At 36.7% G+C, this 11597-nt stretch overlaps 1 protein-coding gene across 1 annotated transcript in view; it reads left to right on the forward strand.

Moving 5' to 3' along the window:
• Nucleotides 1-1727: 1727 nt before the first annotated feature.
• Nucleotides 1728-11597, forward strand: part of LOC114563906 (titin-like) — a 288313-nt gene continuing 278443 nt past the window's right edge. The window contains 1 exon segment of the mRNA XM_028590893.1: nt 1728-1830. The gene's annotated coding sequence lies outside the window, so the exon portion shown is untranslated.

Consider the following 11597-nt stretch of genomic DNA (forward strand, 5'->3'; position numbering starts at 1 on the left):
TGTCAGTGTGTTGTGTGTGTGTGTGTGTGTGTGTGTGTGTGTGTGTTTGTGTCTGTGCTTGTGTCTCTGTGTGTGTGTGTGTGTTGTGTGTGTGTGTCTGTGCTTTGTGTCTGTGTGTGTGTGTGTGTGTCTGTGTGTGTGTGTGTGTCTTGTGTGTTTGTGTGTGTGTGTGTGTGTGTGTGTGTGTGTGTGTGTGTGTGTGTATGTCTGTGTGTCTGTGTGTGTGTGAGTGCTTGTGTGTGTGTGTGTGTGTGTGTGTGTGTGTGTGTGTGTGTGTGTGTGTGTGTGTGTGTCTGTGTGTGTGTGTGTGTGTGTGTGTTTGTGTCTGTGCTTGTGTGTCTGTGTGTGTGTGTGTGTGTGTGTGTGTGTATGTGTCTGTTTGTGTGTGTGTGTGTGTGTGTTTTTGTCTGTGTGTGTGTGTGTGTGTGTGTTTGTGTCTGTGCTGTGTGTCTGTGTGTGTGTGTGTGTGTGTGTGTGTGTGTGTGTGTGTGTGTGTGTGTGTGTGTGTGTGTGTGTGTGTGTGTGTGTGTGTGTGTGTGTGTGTGTGTGTTTGTGTCTGTGCTTGTGTCTGTGTGTGTGTGTGTGTGTGTGTGTCTGTGTGTGTGTGTGTGTGTGTGTGTTTGTGTCTGTGCTTGTGTCTCTGTGTGTGTGTGTGTGTCTGTCTGTGTGTCTGTGTGTGTGTGTGTGTGTGTGTGTGTGTGTGTGTGTGTGTGTGTGTGTGTGCTTGCATGTGTGTGTGTGCGTGTGTGTGTAACTGTGCGTGTGTGTGTAATTGTAATTTATTTATTTGAAAAGGGACAGTGCACAAAAAAACATTAATAGATGTCTTGTGCCAGGTTGTAAATTGCTAATTTCCGCCTGTAGTCCCTGGGCAGGTAGATGGCACATTAAAATACAAAGTATTTACAGTACAAAATATAATACAGATACATGAAGTCATAAAAATCTAAAGTCATTATTGTCCCCCCATCCCACCCCAAACACACACAGTAATGTTACAGTGTGTGTGTGTGTGTGTGTGTGTGTGTGTGTGTGTGTGTGTGTGTGTGTTTTGAGTCGTATTTCATATGAAACTAGCTTTGTAAACCGCTGTTCTATCTGTAAAACATGGATCAACTTGGTTGAAGATCATATCCAAAGGGACTTCTCACTTCTTCATTAACAGACCTTATTTTACATATTATAAACAAAAGTGGCCTTTTTTCCAGTTTGGAATATGTGTTGGCTGGGGAACAGTTAGTTCTGGCCATTGGGCTGGTTGTGATTGTCCATTGGGCTGTCATACAGACCTGGCAACCCCTGCCACATGCCCCCTCCTCTGAGGGTCCGGCCGGCCAATCGTTAGCGTCTGCGAGGTGATGATGCAGGTTGTCCCCCCTGGTATAAAGACGTAAAGCACCATCTGGGCCCTCCTGAGCAGTTGAAGCATTCCCAGCCTCGCCTCGGGTGGAGGGATTGCACGGAGGCAACGCAAAACTACACTGTCAGTGTACTGTGTAGTTTTGTTCCATCAGAAGGGGGGGGAATTTGGAGGCTCGACTGTTCTCACCTTGGATTTTTCTGGCCATTGGGCTGGTTTTCTGGATAAAGGAGACTGTTTTTTGTCTGAGTTTTGGATCAGGCACTCTTGTGGATACAAGTGTGTTAGTTTCCAGAGCGTCTGCGGTGATGATGCAGGTTGTCCCCCGTTTAAAGCACCATCTGGGTCCTGGATAAGGATCTGTTCTCACCTTGGATTTTTCTGGGCGAATCTTTCTGGATAAGGAGACTGTTTCCTGTCTGAGTCCCTGGGCTACGTCCCATCACTTTCAGGCACTCTTGTGGATACAAGTGAGTAGTTTCCACCAGCGTGTCCCCGAACGGCCGGTTTTTCCCTGCGCTCACTTATGTGGTTTATCAGGACTCTGTGCAGATTGTGGTTTATGAGGACCTGCAGATTGTGGTTTATGAGGGCCTAAAGCAGAATTAGTTTTCTGTGTGTTTGACATGTCTGCGTATTGAGGTAAAGGCAGCCACATGCAGCAGGAAAGCCAAGAATAGCCGCTGATAGCAGGAGAGAGGACTGTGAGCGCTCTGATGGCTTTTTAAGGGAATCAGCTGCAGCTATGTGCCACATGGTGGCTGTCAATCAAACTCCACCCACTGGGTATTTTTGGCCACTGCCATATCTGTCGCACAGGATCTGTAAATAGAGTTTGTTCCAACCACGGTGATTATAGTTTAGAATTTATTAGTCGGTTCCTATTTATTTTAGTTTTGACTTTTGGATTTAATTTAACTTCAGTTTAAGTTAGTTTTCAGGGTGTGTTTTCCAGTTTTAGTTAGTTTGAGTTAGTTTTTGTCTGAGCCAGGTGTAAGCCAAGCTACACATACTGTACATGCAAAATAAATGTTTGGAGAACTGTAAAGGAATAGCTTTAATGTTTAATCTTTGTGTCCGATGTGAAGAAACACAGTGTGTGTTTTTGTAACTTTTCATATGAAGTTTGTAATGTATTGTTCATGTCCTGCACAAATAAGCCCTCGCAATTCGTTGTGTTTCTATCCTCTGTGATATTTAATGTTGTTGCATTAATTACTTTGTGGTTCTTTTATAAAATCATAAAATAAATAAAAAAAAACACTTTTTATTCCGCTGGTACAGAAGCTGCTGATGGTGTTCATGTCCATTTTGCACTAAACTAAAAAATATACTAAAACATATTGAACCCTCTTGATGTCTACCTGCAACGTTTTATTTTTCTGGGTCGAAATTTAAAATTAAAACTTTCTGGTCGTCTTTTTTGACACTTTTGTCACTTTTTCCGATGTTTTTGTTGATTTCTTTCTGTGCTTTTTGACTTTTTTTAAAGCTTTTTTCAACATTTTTGTCACTTTTTTTAATGTTCTTTTTTTGCAATCTTTTTTCAATGAAAGTAGGGAACTGATCCTTTATTTTATTGGCAAGAGCGTTGTAGGGAACCATCAAGGTTTTTTTTTTTTTTTTTGACAATTTGGTTAAAGAAAACCCCAAAAATGGGTCATGTTGACCCGAGGACAACAGAAGTAGAAGGTATAATGTGACACTCACAGAACAGCTGTGAACTATGGGGCTTTATTTATATATTTGTCTAATTCCTGTTTGTCCAATCACAGATCAGACACAATGATGCATCACTGCTTTATTTATAGAGTGAACTTCAACTAAGTTCAGTTTATTTAAGAAGGGGACAGTGCAGATTATGAAACATATGACTAAACATGATGGCTTTAAGATGCCAGAATGAGTTTGTTCATCTGTTATCCTCTCAATGTTAAAAAGGATTTTTAAAATACAAAGAAACAATGAAAGTAGTCAAACAAAGTAACAGTTAGAAAACTCTTTAAATAAAGTTAAAATGAAAATAACTTTAAAGTATATAAACATTAACAAAACCTCAGGATTAAAGTTATTCTTTACTTTAGTAGAAGTATGATTACCACAATGTCAGACGAACAGTTTGTATTCATAGTCCCATGCTTCTCTGCTGTCTGATTAGTTTCGAGTATGCCAACCTTTCCTTTTTTTCGGGATTTGTAATCCCAAAAGAAAGTCCACGGAGGATCCAATTCATGCTGACGTAAGGAGTGGTTCATGTGGATTTTTAGAAGACCAACTGATATTAAAAGAAACTTTAAAGTGTTATGTTGAAAACCTAATATCTCAATCTTGCAATTATGTTTTTTGTGTGCAAATTGCTCGCGCACATTAAACACCAGGGTTGGCTTTTGGGGGGGGGTTGTAATCCGTAGCTAGCCAATGGAAAAACAGGACCGCGGTTGAGGTTCGGCTAAATTAAAAGGATAAGACACCGGACTGCAGATGTACGTAGGCTGTTACGAACATTTAATGCAGACCTTCCACCTTCTATGTGATTCCACTGTCTTTTGTGTGTGTGTGTGTGTGTGTGTGTGTGTGTGTGTGTGTGTGTGTGTGTGTGTGTCTCTCTCTCTCTCTCTCTGTGTGTGTGGAAACAAATACTGTGACGAACTTTTCATGCTGACCTTCCACCAAAACAACTTTTTAGGTTATTCCACAAATATCCAATCTTGGAATTAAATCCTGAGTCTTGCTAGAGTTGAGACAAAATCAAACGTGTTATGATATTATCCTAAATTTTAAAATATTCTAGTCTGAGACTAAAAACTCGAAACACTAGAAACATCATGATTGTCATTTATTTTTGTATCATATCTTGTGTCTTGCCTGTTTTGTACCTGACAGCAGACACAAGTCACTTCATGTTTCACGTAAAGTATCTGAAATATCTGCAGCAGAGACAATTTCCCAGCTTCACACTCTTTACCTGCCTAATCTATTAGTTATTATAGTTTCTTATCGTTATTATTAGTGTTCAGACTGACTGAGATTATGCTGTTAGTTCATGAAATGAATCCGTCGGGGAATAAATATAAAATGCCCCTCTTAGGCTGCTCGATTTAGGGAAAAATATCATAATTCTCACATTTTATTATAAAGTATTTAGGTCAAAATTGAAATCAGGGTGATTTACTACGACTCCTCTTTGACTTTTGTAATGATGTTGCATTTACTAAAGTTAAAAAAACCAAAAAACAGTTAAACAAATCAACAGTGAAAACACCTTCAGCTGTGACATTTCCCTTCATACTTTTCCTGTTTGAACATTTTTTAATTACACTTAACATAAATACATTAAAAAATATATTTAAATGTTTGCTGAGTGAGTTTAGCCTTCGGGAGTCATTCAGAACACTTGTACTTTCAAAATATAATGTGCAAAATAATGTTACTCATTGACATTGTTTCTGTGATTGTTAGAAGCTGAAATCATAAACAAAGTTTGATTGATTGCACAGCCCTAGTGACCTATTCATCTGTGTTTGGTAAAGACATTTATATATTCATAACAAGACTGGGCTCTATAACAATTAAATCTGAAGACTTTATCACTAAATTCATACAATTGTAGTTGGTAAATTTAATAAAAAAAGTAATTGAATCATACGCAATAAAATATGTATTTAAACTTCTTTTAAAGACTTTTTTAGCCCTAAAATTAAGAATCTGAAATGTAAGACTTTAAAGACTTTTTTAGACTTTTTAAGACTTTTATAGACTTTGTAAGATTTGTAAGACTTTTAAGACATTTAACTTTTAAGACTTTAAGACTTTTTAAGACTCAAGACTTTGAGACTTTAAAAACTTTTAAAGATTATTTAGACTTTTAAGACTCTTGAAGGACTTTAAAGACTTTTAAGTAGATATTTGGTAATAAAAAGTATTAAAAATCTACAGAAAAATCTGCACTTTGTACAGAAACGCTGAAAATAATTCTTACTTAAAGTCAATCTAAAATAAAGTCTCTTTCCAAGATGTGTTTCACAAAATGTAAGTTTTTCCATAGATTTTTAACACTTTTATTCTCAAAAATCCACGATAATGTTTGTAAACAAAGACACAAAATTGAAAATGTCACAACTCTTAAATATTCTTTAATTTATAAATCTATAAATTTATAAGTGTGGTTGTAATGATCTGTTATAGTTCATTAAAGCAGGGTTAAAGTAACTGATTCTCCAGTTAAAAAAACTTTTTGGGGCTCAGTTCGCCAGCCCCTTTGGACTAAAGTACTAGTGTTTTTACACACTGATGTAAAGCTCTTTTCTTTACGCTGCTGTATTACCCAGTGAATTATGTCACGTAACATTTTAATTTATTGTTATTTTAAATTTAACACTGGGGTTTAAAAGGTCAAAAGAAAGAGACTTATACTGTATAATGAATTAGAAACTGACATGAAAATGTGTAAAACATTTCTGAAATTAAAAAGGTTATTTAAACTGGCTATATGTAACTTTCAGTTTGTGTTGATTCTAGCGGCCCCTTTGGACTAAAATGGTAGTGTTTTTACCACAGCTGCTGTCGTGAAGCTCTTTTCTTTACGCTGCTGTATTTACAATAACCCTTGTGTTGTCTCTGGGTCAAATTTGACCCTTTTTCTAAATATCAGAAATATGGGTTTCTTTGTTACTACCTAATTGTAATTACCCAAAAATAACACGGATGATTCTATAAAACGCGCTTCACAAGTACGACAAAAGATCGGATCTCTACTTTCATTGAATTTTGGGTTTGTTCAATTTTTTTGCATTTGAAAAAATAAATCTAAATGTTTGGAAACAGCATCCTGACTGAACGTTGACCAGTCTGTGATTATCCTTCCTTTATTATTCGTCTGAATAATTCATAATTTCTGCTTTTTATCTCCAGGATTAGGTATAATTTCCTATAGATAAGGTTTATTGACCATGAATTCCAAAAATAAGTGTAAAACTAGTAATAAGTTTGTGTTAGTGGTGTTCATACATGGTAGTGAAAGGAAAACGGGGGGGAAAAAGGTGCCAAAGACATTGAAAAAAGCGGCAAAAGGGTAAAAAAAGAGACAAAAATGGGAACATTTTCAGTTTTGACCCGGGAGGACAAGCAAGTGCACGGTCCAATGGAAGACAAGACGAGGGTTAAGAGAATAAGTTAAAGATACATCATCGCTGCATTTCAGCTGTTGCATACGGTAACTTAAACATTAAGTCGGTAAGCCGACCGAGTGTGACTCCCGTTATCGGCCGTTGTCTTTCGCTTTTATCTTTTAGTTGTTTAATGTCCTTCTTTCCCATGATGTTCCTGGCCCAGTTATCAGCTGTGATGGTGCTGCCCCGATATCAGCCATAACTACAGCAGATAACTTCTGATATAACATTAAAATACAATTAGGCCTTTATAAAGACATCTACTGCTACCTGTTACCTGGCTCAACTGGCTGATTGTGTGTGTGCGTGGCTTGTGTCCTTCACTCTGCACACACAGGAAACAAATATTGTGACAAAGTTACCTGGCTGGATACTCTAACAGTAACAGGCTTTCCCTGGTGTTACACAGAAATCTGTGACCCGTCAGAATGTGTTACACGTCTACCTGCCAAAAATCATTCTGTGACTTCACAGGAAGAATCTGACTACTAAAAACTATATAAAACTAGCGTTCTCTTCCCTATTAGTCTCGTTTGCTGTTTCAGGTCATTTAAGATCATCAGATGAAACATTACAGCTTCAGAAACATTAGAAAGTTACATATTCGTCCCTGTAATGTAAACATGAACCTGGTGCATTATAAACATACCTGAGGTTGCTTCCTGTTTGTTCTCTGAGAATCTACTAACTAACTACTAACTAACTTGATTCATAGAATCTGAAATGTAATCGTGACTTAGTGAATCAGAATCCATTAGATTTGGGAAAATCGTAGTCGTAAGGTTTTGACATTTCTGGTTCTGCATTTGTCATTTTTTTCTTGTTTCGTTCTTCCTTGTTTCGTCTCTTTTGTCACATTTTCAACGCTTGGTTTTTTTGGGGGGGGGTTGTGCTTTTTCCAACATTTTATTGATTTTGTTTTTCAACTTGTATTTTAACCTTTTTTCAAAAAAAATTTCCACCTTATTTTTAACCCTTTGTTCAAAACTTTTGGTGCATTTGATTAAATCTGATGTAAACTGGGATTGGAGCTGAAGTTTCAATAAAACATGAACTAGCGTCATAAAAAGAAATGTCCCATAAATCCAGTTTTTAAGAAATGTGGCTAAGGACAAAAGTGTAAAAGAAAACTGTAAAAAAAATCATCTAAAGTTTTAAAAGTGTTTAAAAAAACCCGAAAGCATAAAAAGCTGTCCAAAAAAGTGTCTAAAGTGTAGAAATGTGTCCAAAAAAGTGTCTAAAGTTTAAAAGAAAAGTGGCGAAAGCCTCATACAAGCCCCAAAAAAACATTAAAAGTGTCTAATGTGTAAAATAAAGAATTTGTGTCTTTCCATCAGTCTGCCTGTTGAACCCTCAGATCCTAAAATTAGTCTCAAAAACAGAGACGCTCAGAGGAAGGACAGAAATGTCCCAAAAAATCCTCCATCCTTCCTTTATTTACGACATAGAATCAACAAAACATGAACTAGGGATTAATATCGCTATATAAATAAATATTATTACGATTATTCATGTTGGGAATGTTGTTTCAAGAGTGTGAAAAGTTTCAACATGATTCATTTGTTCGATTTGTTAGGTCAGTTTGATCCAGAAGTTGTCGTTAGCAAAGTTATTGATTCACTTAATGTTATATTTTTATAACTGAAGTTCAAATCTGGACTTTTGGGAATCTAAACTTATCAATTCAGAAAATCTTTCTACACTTTTGACCCTTTTTTTTTACGCTGTAGATGCTTTTGGGGGTTTTCTATGTGAAATTTCTTTATAAAATTATAAAAATATATCATTAAGAGAAGCAATAACTTTGCTAACGACAACTTTTTAGCGATATTAATCCTTGATGTTGTTGTTTTATTGATTTTATGTTGTAAAAAAAGATTTTTTTGGGACATTTCTGTCCTTCATGGTCTCTGAGTGTCTGTGTTTTTGAGACTCAATTAATTATAGGATCTGAGTGTTCAACAGGCAGACTGACGGAAAGACATGGATTCTTTATTTTACACTTTAGATGCTTTTTTGGACACATTTCTACACTTTAGACACTTTTTTGGAAACCTCTTTACACTTTAGACATTTTTTGGACACATTTTTACACTTTAGACGCTTTCGGCTTTTTTTTAACACTTTTTGAAAACTTTAGATGCTTTTTTTGACGCTTTTTTTTTACACTTTTGGCCTCTTTAGACACATTTCTGGATTTAATGGGAGATTGCTTTCCTGAGTCTCAGTGTGTTTTTGGAGACTCAGTTTATTTTAGGATCTGAGCTTTAAGCCAAACTGAAGGAAATATTAAAGAGCCCAAAGTGTCCTGGTGGCTCTCAGCGGTGAGCAGCAGCTGATAGAAATGTGCTGAGTGTCTGAAGGGTTCAGTTTCAGGAAACAGAGACCGAGGCTATAAATACAGATACCCTGGTGGGTGTGGGGGTCCAGAGGCGGGTCTCTGACGGACGGCAGCAGCTGGAGGTCAGACACATGTCAGTCATCAGAAGATTCATCTGCAGCTTTACAGTTAAACTCTTTCGGACAGTTTTCCAGGAAACTGCAGAATTAACACTTAAGCACACACTTACATCAAAATTAAAGTTGAAGTTCTAGTTAAAATATAATATTAAGAGAAGCAACGACCGGGCGCCCAGATAGCTCAGTTGGTAGCACAGGCACCCATACATAGAGGTGTACTCCTTGATGCAGCAGCCGTGGGTTTGACTCCGACCTGCGGCCCTTTGCTGCATGTCATTCCCCCCTCTCTCTTCCCTATCGTGTCTTCAGCTGTCCTGTCAAAATAAAAGCCTGAAAATGGCCAAAAAAGAATCTTAAAAAGAAACCTGTGTTAGAGAGACAATAGAGTAAGACGGGTAAAAAAAAGAGAAGAAATGACCAACTTTGAGGATCAGATCGACCAATTAAATCGTAATGAAATTTAAACTTTCCAACCTGTTGAAGGAAAAACTAAATATTAAAGTAGGAATAAATGTTCAACAATAATAATCATAGTATTTATTTAAAAAGCAAAGGACTCAGAGACATGTCATAAAAACAGCACATTAGGCATATTAAAAACAATAAAACATTAAAACCAGTAACTAAGAATCTGGACTAAACTTTGAGAAACTTTGCACAGAAACATCTTAATGAGACTTTATTTCAGTTTCACTTCAACGTGTTTATGTATAAAATGCAGCTTCTTCTGCAGATGTTTAACACTTATTCTCAGAGATCCACTAAAAAGAGTTGTGTTGAATCTAATGGGTCATTACAGACAAACTTCAGTTATTACTTTTTAAAGTTTTGAGTGGTGATTGGCCAGTGGATATGACACATCCCACCATTGGTGTGGGAGATCTGGGTTCTATTCCCACTGTCAACCAATGTATCCCTGAGCAAGGCACTTAACCCCTAGTTGCTCCAGTGGTGTGTTACCTCTGAAATATCGAGCAATTGTAAGTCACTTTGGATAAAAGGGTCAGCTAAATGACATGTAATGTAATGTAATGTAATATTAATCCTCCTGCTGTTCTCGGGTCATATTTGTCCCATTTTGAAAAAGTTTCTTTATCAGAAATGTGGGTTCCGTAGAACCATTACTCTTCACAAGTTCACTTCTTTCATTGAATGTGGGTGTTTTTTTTCAAATTTATAGCATTTAAAAAAAATAAAAAATAAAAGAATGTTACAAAAAAAAGTGGCAAAAATGTCAGAAAAACAAAAAAATTGACAAAACATTGGAAAACTGACAAAAAAATGGAAAAAAGCTTCAAAACCGCTGAGAAACGAGACAAAAAAACGTTGAAAAACATGCCAAAAACATTGGGGAAAGCGACAATAGTGTTGAAAAAAAGAGTTTTCATTTTAAATTTCGACCCAGAAAAACAAAAAGTTGCAGGGTGGACTGGGAGACATCACAAGGGTTAAACTAAAGGTTATTTAGGGGTTGGGATGTTCGGACCAAGGGCGATGGAAACAATCATTTAAAGGGTTAACATTGAGAATATTTGGTCGTTAGATCAGGACTGAAGTTGGTTAACCCTCGTATTCAATTCAATTCAATTTTATTTATAGTATCAAATCATAACAGAGTTATTTCAAGACACTTTACAGATAGAGTAGGTCTAGACCACACTATAAATTCCAAAACCCAACAATTACAGTAATTCCCTCAAGAGCGAGCATTAGCAGTAGCTATTGTCTTCTGGTCGACCTGCACTTGTTGTCCTTCACTACTTACGTACTTCAACACTTTTTTTTGACTGTTTTTTAAATATTTTTGACACATTTTCTGACATTTTTCACACTTTTTTCAATGATTTTGACACTTTTGACCCACCTTTTTAGATGCTATTTTTCAACACCAACTTATTACCAGTAGTTTTACACGTATTTTTGGAATTCGTGGTCAATAAATCTAATTTATACAATATTATACCTGATGTTGAAATGATGAATGATTTTGACTAATATTAGAGGAACGTATGTTGGTGGAGAATCACAGACGTGTGGATGTCAAAGTTGAGTCAGGTTTTGAAACCATTTCCATATTTTTCAAATGCTATAAAATTGAATACCCACAATTCAATGAAAGTAGTAATCAAGTACTTGCAATTGTACTTAATGTTTTGAGTAATTTGGTTAAAAAGAAACCCATATTTCTGAAATAGAACGAGTCAGAGATTTGACCTTGGGTCAAATTTAACCCAAGGTCAACATGAGGGTTAAAAGAATGAACTCAGTGAAAGTGGAAAATATGAATAATAATCAGTCTCTAAAAGTATAAAACATGAGTTCAGTTAGTGTCCAGGTGGAGTTTAGTTAGTGTACACGTGTAAACTATCCCGCTCATTTCTGGCAGAGCCAGATGTCGGAAACATCGGGGCATCTGGGGCATTTATTTCTTCCATTTGGGCTCATTGAATCTACAAGAGTCTCGGGCTCCATCTTCACCGCTGCGTTTTGGTTTTTAAGTGTTTGAGTTTTGAGCCAAAAGTGATCTCGGTGCACCGAGTGTTTTTATCTCCAGTAGAAGAACTAATCTGTAGAGTAGAGAAGGGGGAATGAGAGGGGGAGATGCCAGA

The sequence above is a fragment of the Perca flavescens genome, chromosome 11 (assembly GCF_004354835.1).
Source record: "Perca flavescens isolate YP-PL-M2 chromosome 11, PFLA_1.0, whole genome shotgun sequence".
NCBI lineage: Eukaryota > Metazoa > Chordata > Actinopteri > Perciformes > Percidae > Perca > Perca flavescens.